The sequence below is a fragment of the Loxodonta africana genome, chromosome 6 (genome assembly GCF_030014295.1).
Source record: "Loxodonta africana isolate mLoxAfr1 chromosome 6, mLoxAfr1.hap2, whole genome shotgun sequence".
NCBI classification, from domain to species: domain Eukaryota; kingdom Metazoa; phylum Chordata; class Mammalia; order Proboscidea; family Elephantidae; genus Loxodonta; species Loxodonta africana.
In genome coordinates, this window is record NC_087347.1 from 14638221 (window position 1) to 14656859 (window position 18639).

The 18639-nt window shown below is 39.9% G+C and overlaps 1 pseudogene; it reads left to right on the forward strand.

The window, feature by feature from the left end:
* LOC100663255 (thiamine transporter 2-like) overlaps window positions 1–18639 on the forward strand; it is a 34387-nt pseudogene that overhangs the window by 7861 nt on the left and 7887 nt on the right.

Sequence of the window (18639 nt, forward strand, 5' to 3'; positions counted from 1 at the left end):
GAGTTCAAATCTTAAAATATAAGGTTTAAAAAAAAAAGTGAAAAAGCATGTGAAAAAATGCTCCGAAGTTCTTTACTTTTAAAACTTAAAGCTGTTTTTAACTTTTATGTAGTTTATAGTAGGCACAGTGGTTAAGCATTTGGCTGCTAACCAAAGGGTTGGCAACTGGAATCCACCATCCAATCCTTGGAAACCCTATGGGGCAGTTCTACTCTGTCCTATAGGGTCGCTATGAGTCGGAATTGACTCGATAGCAATGAGTTTGGGTTTGGTTTTTAATCCTAAGAAACCTGTAAGTCCGTGGTTCTCAAAGAGTGGTCCTTAGACCAGCTCATCCTCACCTAGAACTTGTTAGAAACGTAAATTCTGTAGCCCAACTCCGAACTCCTGAATCTGAATGTCTAATTAACCAGCCCTCCAGGTGAGTCTGATGCCTGGTAACGTTTGAGAACCGCTGCTTTAAACCACTGAGCAATAACAAGATAAGGAACTCTATTGGCTCATTCTCTTCAGGAAAAAAGATTTCACGACTTCAGTTTTACAGATTGTTTACTCAGCAAGTAGACCCACTATCCAAACTTCCCCAACCCACGCCGAGGAAACTTCCCCAACCCAAACCGAGGAAACCTCCCCCTAAGCCAATCCACAGTTTTTCTCACCACGAACACAAGGACAGGCAATCCTGAATGCCCTTAGGTGGCGGCTGGTTTACCTGGGAAGTATCATTGGGCTGGATTTAGACTCCTGAGAGTGTCACAGAAAAACTGATTTGGAGTACGCCTTTTCCCGGTTTAGTGGCAACATCGAAAAGCCAAGAGGAGAGAGAATAAAGTTCTACCAAACCTCCAGAAGACTCTAGCCTAGGAACTCAAGGAGTGAGAGCACAGGCTCAGTAAACCAGTGGATTATTTCAGTAGCCTGCAAATGCAAGAGAACAGGGATTAGAGAGGGTTTCCTCCAACCACTTTTATGTCATCTTCTATTCACTGTACGGAGTCACTGCATGATGCAAACCGATAACATGCTCAGCTACTATTCAAAAGGTCGAAGGTTCAAGGCCACCTAGACGTGCCTTGGAAGAAAGGCCTGGCAATCTATTTCTGAAAAATCAATTATTGAAAACCCTATGGCGCACAGTTCCACTCTGACACATATAGGATTGTCATGAGTAGGAATCGGCTCCACAGCAACTGGTTTTGTTTTATTCACTATACATTCCCCTTATGGAAACTAAAATAATCACATACTGCTTATGGGTTCAGATAACTTGCTAATGAAACCAGTGTTCCATAGGAAATAATAACCAAAATTGACTTAAGCAAGAGAGTTTCGAAGCAATTTCTCATGGTTCCTCCATAAACCAAAAACCAAACCCATTGCTGTCGAGTCGATTCTGACTCCTGGCGACTCCTTGTAACGGAGCAGGACTGCTCTGTAGGGTTTTCTTGGCTGTAACCTTTATGGAAACATATCACTAGGACTTCCTTCCACTGTGTCACTGGGTGGATTCAAATTGCCAACCTTTGGGTTAGTGTTGTTGTCGTTAGTTGCCGTCCAATCGGTTCCGACTGCTAACGACCCTATACGCAATAGAATGAAACACTGCCTGTTCCTGCACCACCCTCACGATCCTTGTTGTGCTTGAGCCCATTGTCGCAGCCATTATGTCAGTCCATCTCGTCGAGGGTCTTCCTCTTTTTCGCTGATCCTCTACTTTAGGTTAGTAAAAACCAAGTGCAAATCATTCCTCCATATCAGCTCAATAAATTAAGACCCAGAATGTAGGAAAGTGGAAGACAAACTCAAATGTATTTCCTTTAGACACTCAGATTCAAACTGGTCATCTGTTCTATATTTTCCTGATCTCCTAGATGGTGTCTTTGTTATCTACAGACTCAAATACTGATGTGAATCAAACCAGGGCTTCAAATCGGTTCTGCCTGATTCAGTCATGGCCAAGGAAGTGAAATCAGAGCAGATTCTAACTTTTTTTAATTTAGGGGAACCAGAACGATAACTGGAATGGGAAAAATTACAGGTCGAAGCCCTACTAGAAACTTAGTCTCCCTCTTAGAAAACAAGGGTAGTGTATGTCTTACCTAGCAACCAAATCTCATGTGAGCAGAGCCAGAAACAGCAGAGTCCTGCTCAGAGATGGCCGCCGACCCAGCCACTTTGAATGTGTGTCATTCTCTACGGTCCTGCCAATAATCCAATCTCCCATCAGGCTCCTGAAAGGGCTCACTCTGCCTCTTCCAGGACTCCCATTCTAGGGCTTTGACTCATGATTTTTTCCTCTTCCAGTTGTTACGTTTCACTCAAATTTAAAAAATTTAGATCTCTTCTGATTGTGTTTCCTCTGCCATGACTGAACCGGTTTGAACCTGGATCAAACACAAGTGAAGATTGTCAGGTTATTCCAAGACTGAAACATCTTTTTAAACCTAGTGTGGTTCTGACTTTGAAGGCGAGTAAGCTATTTTAAGTTCTCACAGTCAACATCACTGAGCAGCTCTGGATTGCCCTGGGGGAACACCGTTTAGAGTGAAAGATTAACTTCAGCATTACTGCCTCTTTTCCCAACTTCAATAGCTTATGCAGATCAAATTACATTTTAAAAATTTAAAAAGCAGATAATTCAACTAAGAGCAATAGCTGCTCTTTTTTTCATACCAGGATGTAAGAATCCACATGTTATGGCTATCTGTCATCTTTCTAATTTGTTTCCTTGGATTTCAGCTTTCCATTGCTTTCCACTGTATTGTCAGAAATTCATGCCAAGTACTAAGTTGGAGCACTACGGCACTGGCCCAAGTACTGCGTCCTGGGATTTGTACATGTCATCTCCATCATGGATGTGTCAGAATCACCTGACGCATTTCGGTTGCTGATGTATTTGTTGGTTATTTGTTTTTTTCACTTCCTGATGTTTTTGTCTGCACTTTCTCCCTGTTTAATCTTACTGATCACAAAAGGCATCTTTCCTATTTGAATTTACTCTTATTTGGCCCTGCTCTTACCTGTGCTTATGTTCACTGATCACGTTTGCTACAAACCAGTCATGATTTTCCAGGGATTAGCTTCATCGTTACCTGGCTGCTGCCCTTATTTCGTCAAGGATTAAAAGCCACGCAGGTGCTGGAATTCTTCTACAGGTTGGTCTCTGCCACTGAGGTGGCCCACTACCCCTACATACACAGCGTGGTCAGCCCAGAGCATTATCAGAAAATGCACGGCTACTGTAGGAGCGTGACACTGGTGGCCTACACAGCAGCCTCAGTGCTGGTCCAACTCTTGGTATCTCTGGCGAACCTCTCCTGCTTTTACCTCAACATCATATCCTTGGCCTCTGTCTCCATGGCCTTCCTTTTCTCACTTTTTCTACCAATGCCTAAGAAGACCATGTTTTTTTCTTGCAAAATCCAGCAAAGTAGCTCCTCAAAAGCCGCCGAGAAAGGATGCTGAATTAGAGGAACGCCATCAGGATCATGAACCAGTCCACCTAGAATTATTCACCAGTTCTGCAAATCTGGATGCCCACCATCTGAGTAGCCCAAACCCAACACATGTGGTTTTGAGAGTTTTTGTGCAGTGGTTTCAAGATTTGAAGGAGTGTTACTCCTCAAAACATCTTTTTTACTGGTCCCTGTGGTGGGCTTTTTCTGTACCGGGTTTTAGTCAGGTTTTGAACAATATTCAAACCTTGTGGGATTACGAGGCACCAACACAAAGTTCTACAATATACAACCAAGCAGAAGCCTTTTTAATCTTCCTGCATAGGTACATAGGGCTTTATCTTATCGATGTGCAGACTATGTGTTACTCTCTGAGTTACCCTCCCCGTGTAGCTAAGATACTCCATGGTAGAAAATTAGACCTATTTGGAAGTAACTTTAATCAAAGTATTTCAGCTCTATAGAGCCCTGAGAAAAGTGAGACTGTAAGAACTGGTATTTCAAGACCTAAGCTAGGATGAGGCAAATGGTTGATGTGCTCTCTGCTAACCGACAGGTTGCAGGTCCAAGTCAGCCTAGAGGTGCTTCAGAAGAAAACTTGACAATCTGCTTCTGAAAAACTGGCCTTTGAAAATCCTGTACAGCACAGTTCCACTCTGACACACATGAGGTCACCAGGAGTCAGTGTCAACTCAAGGGCAAATGGTTGATAAGCTGTAAAAACGCAAAGTAAAAATGTTTCATTTTTACTGTCTATAATGAAGGCCAGGTGAAGAAATGGATAAACCACTGGGCCCAATTTGTTACCCATGTTCTACCATTTGCTAAGTGGTCCAATCAATTACAACTCTGGTGATCTACTTTCTCTTCTCATAAATGGCAAGAACAATATCTACTTGCTCACTTCACAAGATTACATTTAAGGCCAAAAGGGATAATGTATCCAGAGGTATTTGTATGTTGCCTTACGCAAAAATCAGGTGTTTTTATTATTTCATTGTCTTGAACACAGAATAAGTTCATACACCTTTCTAATTGTATTGGAAACCCTGTTGTAGTGATTTCAGCACTGAATACTAAATACTTTGGGGGAAAAAAAAAAGTTTGTGTCACAAAATTTAAAGTAGGCAATGAGCAGTTGAAGAGAAATTTTCTCCCATCCCGAAAAAATGGCAATCCACTGGCCAAACATAGTTGGAGAACAAGTTTTGTTTTGGCACACAGAATGATCTAGATTTTTTTATTTGCTGCCAATGCTAATTTTTTTTTTTTAATCTAAAGATCCAGACTTTTGGCTTTTCTTGAAGATCTAAAGAGCCAGACTTTTGGCTTTTCTTGAAGAATCCAGCCCTCTAGCAACACAGGCCAGCATTCAGATGGGGTTTGCACGTTCCAGTTTAAGCCAGTCCCCTCTGCCCTACATCCTTCACTGGGTTTGTCCCAGGTCCACATAAGCAAATAAGTTTGTAACCCATGCTTTAAACCTTAGAATAGACTTGAATCAAAACCCTTCCCTCCCTATAATCTTCCAGTCAGTCTAATATTTAAACTGTGGGTTGTAAACCATTAATATCAAGTGGGCAAACTGGCCCATGCAACTCCACAGTTAAGAATAGCTTTTACATTTTTAAGGTGTTGTAAAAAAAAATAAAAGAAAAGAATACCTAACAAGGATTCTAAAAAAAAAAAAAAAAAAGTCAAATAAACAAACAACAAAAAAATAAGAATATGTGGCCCACAAACCCAGAATAATTACTGATCCTTTACAGAACATAAATCTTGAAATCAGTTTGGTAGGTTGCTAGCTGGCATTTTTTTTTTCAATACAAGTGGTTTATTTATCTTCAGGTGAGGGTACATGTATATCAAGCAGAGGTCTTACAACATTTTTATATCAAAGAATAGAATAATTCCTCTAAGAATAGAAAGAGGAGAGGCGAGGAAAGAGCATATTAGCTAGTAAGGATAAGTTTTGTTTCATGAAAATTCTGTTCACACACACATACATATGGACTTGTTGAGTTTTTTTTTCCCCCTCGGGCCATGGTCAAAGAAGTTTGAAAGCTACTGCTCTAGAATCTACCTTATCATTTCAAGACAACTTGAGTAATATATTTGTATCTTTCCTTAATTCTACAAACAGGGATTTGCCAAATTTGTTACCTTCTAGATAAGATTATTTTCCACACACAGTTTGCCCATTGCCTACCGTAGCCAGACATCTGCCAGAATAATAGTTAACTCCAGACTGGATTCTTAAACAACTTCTCATCCTGTCTCCTCTCCACAACCTATTTATTGAAATGTCCTGTATAATTTACTTTTTTGGCCCTTCATGCATATTATACTTTCATTCAATCATCATTAATAAGAAGAAGGACACAGTGTCCCTTAACAAGTAATCGTTGATTATGGTGGCAATGGCAGCAGAGGGCAGAGAACTATGGAAAGGGGGAAAGACAAAGTGCGTTGGAGTCAGTATGGTCTCAGGTGGGGGGGTGGATATGTGTGTACCTGAGTTTTTTTGCTTTCCCTTGAGCTGTCCAGTGAGTGTCTGTCTATTCAGTTCTTACTTACACGAAGATTTCTGTTGCTGCATTTTATGCAATATGAAAAAGGCAGGGAGACTGAGGGACCTAGAGAAGCCCCCAGAAGCTTCTTGGGGAAGGAATTGAGGGTTTCCAGCTTCCACTACTGGATTTACCCTTTAACCCCCTCCTAGGCTTTCTGCTTTGGCAAAACTTCCCTCCCAGCTGAGAAGCTACAGAACGATTGGGTTTTTAGAGAGCTGTCCATGCACTCTTTCTTTTTTCCAGAACACACTTTGCAGAATTTGAAACACTTCCCCAAAGGGACTGAGGTGTGAGCCGGAAGGGAGAGGTAGGCTGATGCGAATATTTGTGCTCTCAAGATAGAAGGGCGGAGCCTCCAGCCAGCTTTGAAGTTCCCCCAACAATGCACACGTATTTTCCTGACACAACAATACTTTCACATCAAATAAGACTTTGAAGATATTTATTTTGAAGTTGGGATGTTCCACACCCACATATTTATTGAACATTTCAGGTCCCATTGTTGAGCAAATTTTCTTCTCATTTTCCTTTCTGAGAAGTCCAGTTTGATTTCTAGAAACTTGCGCTAGGATTGGTAAGGTTAATTTATTTCCTCTCTAAATGCTTGTTTCTAGGGAGGAAGGGAGATAAAAAAAGAAAAAAAAAAAAACCACCTCTCCAGATAATGTGTCTTTAGAGCAGGTGTAAAAAAAAGGTAAATGTTTCATGAAAGTCATTATTCAAAGGTCCTTTAAACACAAATCTCCTTTTGTCTCTTTGTGATAAGAAGAACTCTAATTAGTGTCAAATTTTTAGACAAAACCGTGAGAAACGGGATTGGTTTGTTGGCCCAAGGTCTCAAACGAATTAAGCTATGTGATTAAGAAGGACAGCTGGGAGTATAGAGAGAAATCTGACAACAATCGACTACTCAGCTCACAGCACACTGTAGGAACACAATATGAGAACATCTATATAATGCATGTTATAACACAGTTGCCTCCTAGGAATATGTCTTATGGCCACATATGTTCCCAAGCACCTGGGTAGAGTTAGGTCAGGGTTTGGGTCTAGGTTTCTCAACCACAACACTCTTGATGTTTTGGGTTGGATAATTCTTTGCGTGCGTTGTAAGATATTTACCAGCATCCTTGGCTCTTCCACTCACTAGATGCCAGTAGAATACCCTTCTCCAAGTCGTGACAACCAAAAATATCTCCAACATTTCACGTGTCCCCTGGGAGACAAAAATATCCCTGGTTGAGAACCACTGTGTTAGGAATCGGGTTAGATTTGGGTTAAGATCAGAGCTCTTTACAATTCTTATTACATTGTATTAAAACTAAGAATTTGCTTATCTAATTTTCACAATTGTTATTGTTAGATGCTGTTAAGTCAGTTATCCCTCATAGTGAAACTGTGAACAAGAGAACCAAACAATGCCTGATCCTGCACCTCCTTACAATTGATACTATGTTTGAGCCCTTTGTTGCACCCACTGTGTCAACTCATCTCATTGAGGGTCTTCCTCTTTTTCACTGACCCTCTACTTTACCAAGCATGATGGCCTTCATCAGGGACTGGTCCCTTCTAATAACATGTCCCAAGTACGAGAGGTGAAGTCTTGATATCCTCGCTTCTAAGGAACATTTTGGTTGTACTTCTTCTAGACAGATTTGCTCGTTCTTCTGGCAGTTCATGGTATATTTAATATTCTTTTCCTACACCATAACTCATATGTGTAATTCTTCTTTGGGCTTCCTTATTCATTGTCCAGCTTTCACATGCCTACAAGGTGATTGAAAATACCATGGCTTGGGTCAGGCGCACCTTAGTCCTCAAAGTGACATCTTTGATTTTTAACACTTCGAAGAGTCCTTTTGTAGCAGATTTGCCCAATGCAATGTCATTTGATTTCCAGACTGCTGTTTCCATTGATTGTGGATCCAAGTAAAATGAAATCCTCGACAACTTCAATCTTTTCTGTTTATCATGATGTTGCTTATTGGTCCAGCTGTAAGGATTTTTCTTTTCTTTATGATGAGGTGTAATCCATACTGACGGCTGTGGTCTTTGATCTTCGTCAGTAAGTGTTTCAAGTCCTTTTTATTTTCAGCAAGCAAGGTTGTGTCATCTGCATATCGCAGGTTGTTAATGAGTGTTCCTTCAATCCTAATGCCACGTTCTTCTTCATATAATCCAGCTTCTCGGATTATTTACTCAGCATACATATTGAATAAGTACAGCGAAAGGCTGCAACCCTGACACACACCTTTCCTGATTTTAAACCATGAAGTATCCCCACGTTCTGAGAAAGGGGAAAGGAGAGATAAGCCATCCTAGCTAGTAGTTGTTATTGGCTGCTATTGAGTTGGCTCCATGCACAACAGAACAAAATCCTGCCTGGTCCTGCGCCAATCCTACGATAGGTTGCAGATCGGAGCATTGTGATCCATAGGGTTTTCACTGGCTGATTTTGCAAGCAGATTGCCAGGCTTTTCTTCCTAGTCTGTCTTAGTCTAGGAGCTCTGCTGAAACCTGTTCAGCACCCTAGTAACACACAAGCCTCCACTGACAGACAGATGGTGGCTGCACGTGAGGCTCTTTGGCCTGGTAATTGAGCCCCCATCTCCAACATGGAATGGGAGAATTCTACCACTGAACCACCAATGCAAGCATCAGCAATATGGCACGTAGAAAGGGTATGGTAGAAAGAGTTGGCAGTATAGGTAGGGAAACTCCAGGCTGATGAATTTGGGCACCCACTCCAACCTTCTGAGTCTGAGTTTCATCATCCTCCAAGGGAAGAGGAAAGAAAAAAATGGCCTCCATTGGCCCTTTCTAACCCATGAACTATGGAAACCCAAACTCCAAGGGGTTATTAGAAACTTTAACAGAAAGAGATGTGTACGGTTTACAAAGCTGTATCAAGTGACTTTTCATTCAATCAAAGTTCACAATAAGTCAGCATTTTTTACCATTGCCTAGAAATAGTTCAGTGTTTATATAATGCAACTTTATTATACACGGAATAAGAAAATGTAATAGGCGCCAATTGCTTTCTTTGTAGGGGCCATGGCAACCTTCACAGGGGTCTACGTGAAAGCCAGCTGGAACCTCCTAGGGGAGCTGGCACTGGGGGTCTTCTTGGCAGCAGATGCGGGCTCTCTATTTCTCATGAATTTCACAAGTAATATTTGGGTGTCTTCTGATATTCAGGTTACATGCTTCTTATAACCATGCAGCATAAGTATTATCATTTCTTTCAACTTTCTAAGCCTGAAGCAAGAAAATACTTTTTTTTTTAACTCTTTCAGTTTTACTGAATAGCATCTTGCAATATCATATTTAATGTTTTATATAAAACACAATAGAACTATGTTGTTGTTGTGTCTTGTTGTGTCAATACCGAATACAGGACCCTATAGGACAGAGTAGAACTGACCCATAGGGTTTCCTAGACTGAAATCTTTATGGGAGCAGATTGCTAGGTCTTTTCTCCTACAGAGCAACTGGTGGGTTCCTTTGCCGGCCTTTCAGTTAGCAGCCAAGCACTTAATCATTGTACAACTAGGGCTCCTAATGGAAGTATATTCCTATTTTAATCAATGGAACTACATCATTGTTGTTAGTTGCCATCGAGTCAGCTCTGACTTGTGGTGACCTTATGTACAACAGAGGGAAACATTACCCAGTTCTGCACGATTCTCAAAATCATTGGTATGTTTGAGCCCACTGTTACAGCTGTTACGTCAGTCCAGCTCATGGAGGGTTTCTCTTGTTTTTGCTGGTTTTTTTTTTTTCTACTTTACCAAACTTGATGTCCTTTCCTAGCAATTAGTCTTTCCTGATAACATGTCCACAGTAAGCAAGAGAAAGTCTCATCATCCCCGCTTCTAATGAGCATCCTGGCTGTGCTTCCTCCAAGACGGATTTGTTCATTCTTCTGGAGGTCCAGGGTATATTCAGTATTCTTCTTTGACAACAATGCAATTCAAATGTGTCAATTCTTCTTTGATGGTCATTTTTCATTGTCCAGCTTTAGCATGCATATGAGGCGATTGAAAAGACAATAGTCAGGCACACTTTAGTCATCAAAGTGACATCTTTATTTTTAACACTTTAAAGAGGTCTTTTGCAGCACATCTGCCAATACAATATGCCATTTGATTTGTTAACTGCCGCTTCCATGAGTATTGATTGTTGATCCAAGTAGAATGAAAGCCTTGACAACTTCAATTTCTTCACCATTTATCATGGTGTTTTTTATCAGTCCAGTTGTGAGGATTTCCTTTTTGAAAACTAAATGAAACTATATCTTTTTGTCTTGGGATTTGACTAAGATTACTAATGGAGGGGGTGGAATCAAAGTTCTTACAATTATTAAGCCATGATATCTCTTTAGGTTTTGATATTTTTTATTTAGCTATATAAATAGTAAGATGTAAGTCTATCTAATTATCACTAAGTTTAGTTTTCATCCCCAATTTTCCTTACCAGCTTGAATAATTATAGGGCATCTACTTCCTTTGGAAATCATTTATCAACCATATTCAGTACACCTATAGAAGTGAAGCTGCTCTGTAAAACTACATATAAAGATAATAAACACTATATCACACAGTGGTTTAAAACTGTGAAATATTTCCATAGAGTAATTTAAAAGGGAAGATGAGGTGAAGAGGTGGTGGGTTGCTAGGCGAACACTGAAGTGATTAGGTGTTGCTTCTTATTTCCTATGTGGCAATTTTTATTTTAATTAACAAGTTCATTGAAGATAAGGCAAAAATCTGAGTTTATTTTCTTTGACCTGGCAGTACCAAAGAAAACCAAACCCATTGCCGTCGAGTGGATTTCAACTCATAGCAACCCTATAGGACAGAGTAGAACTGCCCCAAGTTTCCAAAGAGCACCCGGTGGATTCGAACTGCTGACCTTTTGATTAGCAGCCGTAGCACTTAACCACTACACCACCAGGGTTTCCTGACCTAGCGGTATTGGCTGCATAATCTTCAATATGCTCTTTGGCCTTCAAGTACTCTAGTCTAGTTGTCTAAAAGTGGATTGAACTTTTATTGAATTCCAAGTAGATGATAAGCATTGTGCTATATGCTAGGATGGAGTCTGAGTGGGGCAAACGGTTAAGCGTTATATAACTACTAACTGAAAGGTTGGTAGCTCAAACCCACTCAGAAACATCTGGGAAGAAAGGCCTGACAATCTGCTTCCGAAAAATCAGCCATAGAAAACCCTATGGAGAACAGATTTACTCTGACACACATGGGGTTACCATTAAGTTGGAATTGACTTAGCAACTGGTTTGGGTTTGGTTGTTTTGTATATATACATATATATATACACACATACATACATATATATACATATATGTATGCTAGGAATATAAAGATGGTTTTAATAACTTACTTCCAGCTGAGCAGAGCATGTTGTTGTTGTGTGCCATCTAGTAGTTAATTCCAACTCATAGAACTGCCCGCATAGGGTTTCCTAGGCTGTAATCTTTATGGGAGCAGATTGCTGGGTCTTTTCTTCCTTGGAGCCACTAGTGGGTTTGAACATCCAACCTTTCAGTTAGCAGGCAAGGGTTTTAACCATTGCACCACCAGGGCTCCTTTAGCAGGACACAACCACAAAGTTAAGCAGACAGTCTATAACCTCATGGTGCTAAGAAGGCAAAATTGGACTTTATAGTCTCTTAAGGAGGAGGGACCCTAGTCAATACCCCAGGCTTTCAGTTAAAACCACTGGAAGGGTTAATAAGACAAAGCTAGAAATAGGTCAGCCTGAAACCCTGGTGGCGTAGTGGTTAAGAAATCGACTGGTAAGCAGTTCAAATCCACCAGGCTCTCCTTGGAACCCCATGGTGCAGTTCTACTCTGTCCTATAGGGTCTCCATGAGTCTGAATCAACTCAAAGGCAATGGGTTGGCTTGGTTTGGTTTTGACTGGATTAGGAGCCCTGTTCGTACAATGGATAAGAGGTTGGCTGCTAGCCAAAAAGTTGGCAGTTCAATTCCACCAGGCGCTCCTTGGAAACCCTAGGGGGCAGTTCTACTCTGTCCTATAGGGTCACTATGAGCTGGAATTGACTCAACGGCACCAGGTTTGGTTTGGTTTGGGTGACTGGATTAGGGAAATCCTTCTCTATCTGCTTGCCAGAAGAAAATGAAATCCCCTCAAGAAGATAACATTATCTAGCACCTCTAAGATTTTTTTCATACACAATGTCTTTATTCAATCAAAAATAATCAGGTAATCTGTGAAAGATGAGAAAATGATATAAATAAATAAAACGGAAAATAGATGCCAATTCATCATGGATTCAGGTGCTGTAACAATCTTTTAAAATAATTTAAAACAATTAATAAAATAAAATATAATGGCTTTAAAGATAATTATTCATATGGACATGTAAATAGATGAAAAAATGAAGAATTTCACCAAAGAATTTAAATTTATAAATATCTATAAAAAGAATAAATTAGAAATTCATAAACTAAATATCCTAGAACTGAACAGTCTACAAAAAAAAAAAAGTGGTACTTAAATGATCAAAAACTTTTAAAAATGGTTCTATTTTGTTAAATTATGGACTATCCCAAAAGTTTACCTATATTGAGTGCTAAACGTCCAGTGGAAGAACATAAATACAACAATGCTTTTTCCAGGAACTTACTGGCTGTGGACAACGTTCTCTGCACAGTAGCTCTATGTTTTTATGGTGGCCAGATGGATGCTACTGAGAAATGACCCAGGAGGAGCTTTGAAATGCTTTAGATAGTGTGATTGTGTGTAATTTCAGAGACCTCAGAAAGTAATTTTCAGTTTTGGTCTGAAAATGTTAGGATTCAAAGCCGCGCTTCGCCTGCCCTTGGGACTGTTGTGTCTTCATCCAAATCTGCCACATACACAGGTCTTGTCCAATACCAAGTAATCACTGACAAGCTTCTTAGGCGTCTGTACCCATTAAATCGAGATTACCACATGTAATAATTTATATATTAAAAGGAAATCTGCAAAGGCATCAACAGAGTGTAAGATTTGTTCAAGGGAAAAAATTGTTAGCTGAACAAGAAATACCTGGGATTAGAAGTACCATTTGGATCACCTGATAAGATGTTCGCTTTGTGGGAACTGCTGCTACTTATGGAGACCTGGTGGCTGGTGGTTAAGAGCTTGACTGCAAATGAAAAGGTCGGCAGTTCGAATCCACCAGCCAGTCCTTGGAAACCCTGCGGGGCAGTTCTACTCTGTCTTGTAGGGTTGCTATGAGTAGGTGTCAACTAAATGACAATGAGTTTGGTTTATGCTGGCTATTTATAAGGAGCCCTGATGGCTTCTTACAAAGTTGATTGAACTTTTACTGAATTCCAAGTAGGTGATAAGCACTGTGCTACATGCTAGGAGGGAGGCCCTGGGTGAGGCAAACAGTGAAGCGCTATGTAGCTGCTGACTGAAAGGTTGGCAGTGGTTATGTGCTCAGTTATTAACCAAAAGGCTGGTGTTTCAAACCCACCAGCCACTCCGTGGAAGAAAGATGTGACAGTCTGTTTCCATAAAGATTCCAAAGCAAAACCAAACCCGTTGCTGTCGAGTTGATTCCGACTCATAGCAACAGTATAGAACAGAACTGCCCCTTAGGGTCAAGAAGTGGCTGGTGGATTTGAACTGCCAACCTTTTCAGTTAGCAGCTGAGCTCTTAGCCACCGTGCCACAGGACTCCACTTGGAAACCTTATGGGGCAGTTCTACTCTGTCCTATGGGGTCACTATGAGTTGGAACTGACTTGACAGCAATGGGTGGCTATTTATGGGTTTTGTTATGTTTAGTTATAATTTTTATAATTTTAGCATATAACTAATGCATTTATCATGAGTCACATAATTTTTAAATACTTGTATTTGTTCTTTAAGGTGAAAAATTTTGAAGGTAAAGTAAAAAATAGTTAAAAGTTTTCATTTGGTTTCATATTTTAAACAGATCTAAGTTATAAATGTTTTAGCCAAATTACATGAAAGAACTCTAATGCATATATGTCAATCTTGCCTGACTAAATAAATTTTTTTAAAGTGTAATTATTTAAAATGAATTAATTGCCAGATTGAACCAACTGTGAAAGGAAATAATTTGTGGTTTTCCAGAGAAAAATTCACCCATTAGACTCTGAAACTGCTAATTTTGACAATCAATGACCCAGTGAATGAAACTCCAGATAGACAGAAATCCATTGAATTGACCTTTTTTCTCTTATTGATGTGTTTAATCTAAAAAGTGATTACGATGTCATAGCTATATCAAATAATACTCAGTGTTCTCTAGTTGCATAGTATTTGGAATGTTTGGTTTAATTTAGAAACGGTTAACTAGTTTTAAATTCTTACCAAAACATATCACATCCCATAGTACGTTAAAATACAACATTTAGCTCTCATATTTCCCTTTCTTTCCCTGGACTAATTATCTCTGCGAGAAAAGCTCTGAGCAAGAAACTGGGCTTCCTCAGCAGAGCAAAGCCTTTAGAACAATGCAACTCACTGCTCAGTATTTAAAACCCCATGTGTGTGTTCTTTTTAAAACTCCATTTGTACAATGTCGGATTTCAGATTCCCGTTAATCTCAGCATGAAACACTATGCCCCGGTGTTTGGAATCAGCACATTCATTGCCTTAATGGTCCAGACTCTAACGACTGTGATGGTGGTTGACGATGGTGGATTAGGGTTCCTGATCAGCATTCAGGTAAGTGGCATTGACTTCTGTTCTCCCACTGACACAGGGGCACATTTTGAAACATACATTTCGATATATAAGTATCAGGTTTATTAAGATTTACCTTATTATTTGTTGTCATGGGCCATCAAGTTTATTCCAACTCATAGCAACCCTAGATGACAGAGTGGAACTGCCCCACAGGATTTCTGGGCTGAAATCTTTACGGAAGCAGATTGCCAGGTCTTTTCTCCTGCAGAGCCACTGGTGGGCTCCAACTGCCAACCTTTCAGTTAGCCACCAAGCACTTAACCACTGTGCGGCCAGGGCTTCTTACATTATTACACCTACTTCTCACTTGTCAAATATCTCGTTATCTGACATTTCGCATTTACAACAATAGAAAAAAATCTACTGTCTATTTTGCACATTACTGATGTACATTTGGCTGTAACGAATGCCAAGTTATGAGTCAAGAGTAAAGCTGGCTGTGATGGTTAAGGTTTTATGTCAACTTGGCTGGGCTGTGATTCTCAGTGGTTTAACAGTAATGTAATGATGTAATTTGGCAGTTTATGTAATGATGTGATTTGGCAGTTATGTAATGATGTAGTCATCCTCCATTTTGTGATCTCACATGGTCATCCTCCATTTTTGCATAACACCGATTTCACATAACAACCTGGTCTTTGGAACTTAACCATGTCAATAAGTGAGGAGTGGGTGTACTTGCATATAGTAAAATCATACATTTTATGTACCAAAACCAAACCTATTGCCATCGAGTCAGTTCTAACTCATAGCGACCCTATAGGGCAGAGTAGAACTGTCCCATGCTGACCTTTTGGTTAGCAGCCAAGTTCTTAACCACGGCACCACTATGAATTTGGCACACATACAGTATGTAACCACCACCACAATAAAGATATAGAACGATTAGTCCCATCATCCCAGACAAGGCCCACATCCCTGGCCCCTGGCAACAACTGGTGGGTTTTCCATCCCTGTAGCTTTGTCTCTTTAAAATGTCATATGAATGGAATCGTAGATAGGTCATATGGATAGCCTTTTGGATCTGGCTGCTTTCATTTAGCATGATTTTTTTCAATGGAATACCTTTTATCGAGAAAAATAAATATGAAGTATGTAAGGTACATTCTATTTCTTAAGGAACATTTTCATTCCACAGATATCCTTTCCTTAAACAAGTGGAAGAATGAAAGAAATACCTAAGACAGAGCCGTAAAATCATCACCATTTAAGTGGTTCTCATTACCTGTTGCTAAAGGTTCTTCCTTGCCCCACCCCAGCTAAAGCTCAGTCTTACTAAAGCTTAGTTAGCTGGGTGGCAGAAACGGTTAAGAGCTTGGCTACTAGACCAAACGTTGGCAATTCAAACCCACCCAGAGGCAACTCGGTGGACAGGCCTGGCAATCTGCTTCTGAGAGTTCATAACCTTGAAAATTCTATGGAGCAGTTCTACTCTGAACATATGGGGTCTCCGTGAGTTGGAGTAGACTCCCCAGCAACTAACAATGACTCATTGTCATAGACAAAATGGTTAATTTTATATCACTCTATAAATATTTAATACAAAATGTTTAGAATATTGAGTTCTCTTCTTTAAAAAGAAAAAGAGAATCATTTCAGAAAACACAGTTAAATGAAATAACGCCAGGACATTAAAAAAAAAAAATCTATTTTGTTGTCACACCTTTACATTAGAAGGAAGGATATAAATATTAAAACTAAGATTCGGATAGTTTTAATACTTTGTTGAGGTAATAAAAAAGCAATTGTTACTTTCTAAAGTAAAATTGGAATTTCTTGATTTATTATCCAGCTTGGAATTAACTCTCCAGTTTCTCAGAAATTATTGAAGCATGATATAATGGAGTAGAAGCTTGGGATCAGCAAAATCTGGGTTTGAATCTTGATGTTCATTAGTGACTTTTAAAAATATTTTTATGTTGGAAAATGTCAAATATATAAAAAGTAGAATAGTGTCATGAAGACCCATGTACCCATCACTCACTTTAATGGTTATCGATTTATTGTTTAATCTGATATCACTACACGCTTCTCCCTTCCTGTTTTGGATTATTTTGATACAAACCCCCAGAGATTTAACCTTTTTTGATATCTCAGTTTTTTGTTAGTAAAATGAAGAGGAATATACTTTTCTCCCAAAGTCTGACACAGATTAAATGCTGGGCTGTAAAATACACCCCTTCTGGCCTGTGGTATGCTCGATACAAAATGCATCTCTTTCTTTCCCTAACTGAATAAATGAAATCCATTTCCATTAGTCAACACTATTTGGATGCATTTATCTTTTCTAAGGACTTTCACATCAATCATCTCCAGACATTTCCGTCAGCTTTCCATAAATCCGTTGTGTCTTAATTTGACACGAATGCATTTCTGTAATACGATTATCCAAAACAGAAGAACTCAAGATGAAAATTACCCATCAATCTTCCTATCCTCCTTTTGGCTACTATTTTGTATAATCTGATTTAAACGTCTTCTCTGTTGCCAAATCAATATGCTTATACCTTTCTGGGGAGTCCGTACAAACATCAAAAACTGGAAAAAAAAAATCAAATTTGGCAGAACAATTCAAGCTTTAGCTTTTGTTTTCCCTTGAGAATTCAAGGTTTCCAAACCTTTTTACCTCTTCAGCCAAGAAAAATCTAGAACCAAGACTTTCCTCTAAAATATTTTTTGCGTTTCTATCGTATTTTCTCTTCTATTCTCTGCTGATATCCTCAGTGCTAAGGGAACTTTCAATTAAATTCTTTCATAGCAAGTTATTTTAAAGTTCAGCACCTAAGAAAGGACTGCCAGAGCAGGGCATGCAAAAAAATATACAGTCCAATTCTCTGATATCAAAACATACTATATAGCCACTGTAACCAAAACAGCCTGGTACTGGTTCAATGATAGACCAAGAGACCAGTGAGATAGAATTGAGAACCCAGAAATAAATCCATCCATTTATGGACAACTGTTTTTCAACAAAGGATCAAAGTCCATGGATAGAGGACCAGCAGCAGCAAAGGACTGGCAGCAGCAGACGACCTACAGCAGCAGAACCAGGAGACCAGCATCAGACAGTACTAGAGCCGACCCACGGAGTATGAGAGCTGAGTGCCTTCTGGCCAAAGTTTACTGGCAGGGTGGGGTGCCTCCAGGCACTTATCGATGGAGCTACAGAGCTTTGGAACACTTGCCCCAACAGGGCAGATGCGGGTGTGAGGCCCGAGGGCCGAGAGGCCAAGAAACCAGGAAGAAGAAGCTGAAGAGACCAGGAACACTGGGAACTGAGCTGCCTCAGTCTCAAAAGGTATGGCCAAGACCTCTGGGGCTGCAAAGGGTGGAGCCGTGGCCTCTGGTGTTTCTAAGGTGGAGTTGCCACTCAGATGGGCTAGGAGAATGGTGCCCCTAAAGCCCAGGGAGCAGGGTTGCTGTCTCAGTGGGACTGGAAGGCAGAGCTGAAGCCCAGAGCCTAGGGGTCTCTACTCAGAATCCAGAGAGTGTGCCCAATATCAAGAGCCTGAAGGGCAGGGTAATTGTGTAAATTGTCTCAGAGAACAGAGGATTATTTTCAAAGCCTTAACGGCTAATGTAATGTGTTCTGCTAACTTGCTTGGTGCCTATTATGTCTTCTTTCTCTCCATTTTCTCCAGTTTGTAATGGAAATGTCTAGCCTGTGCTTGTTCTGCCATTGCACTTTGGGAGCAGATAACTTGTATTCTGGATTTCACAGATGAAGAGGAATTTTTGGATTTTGGACTTGGACTTGATTTAAGATTTTTGCTATGATATGATGGGTTGAATATGTTTTACATGTAGCAAAGACATGAATTTTGGAGGGCCAAAGGGTGGAATGTAATGGATTGAA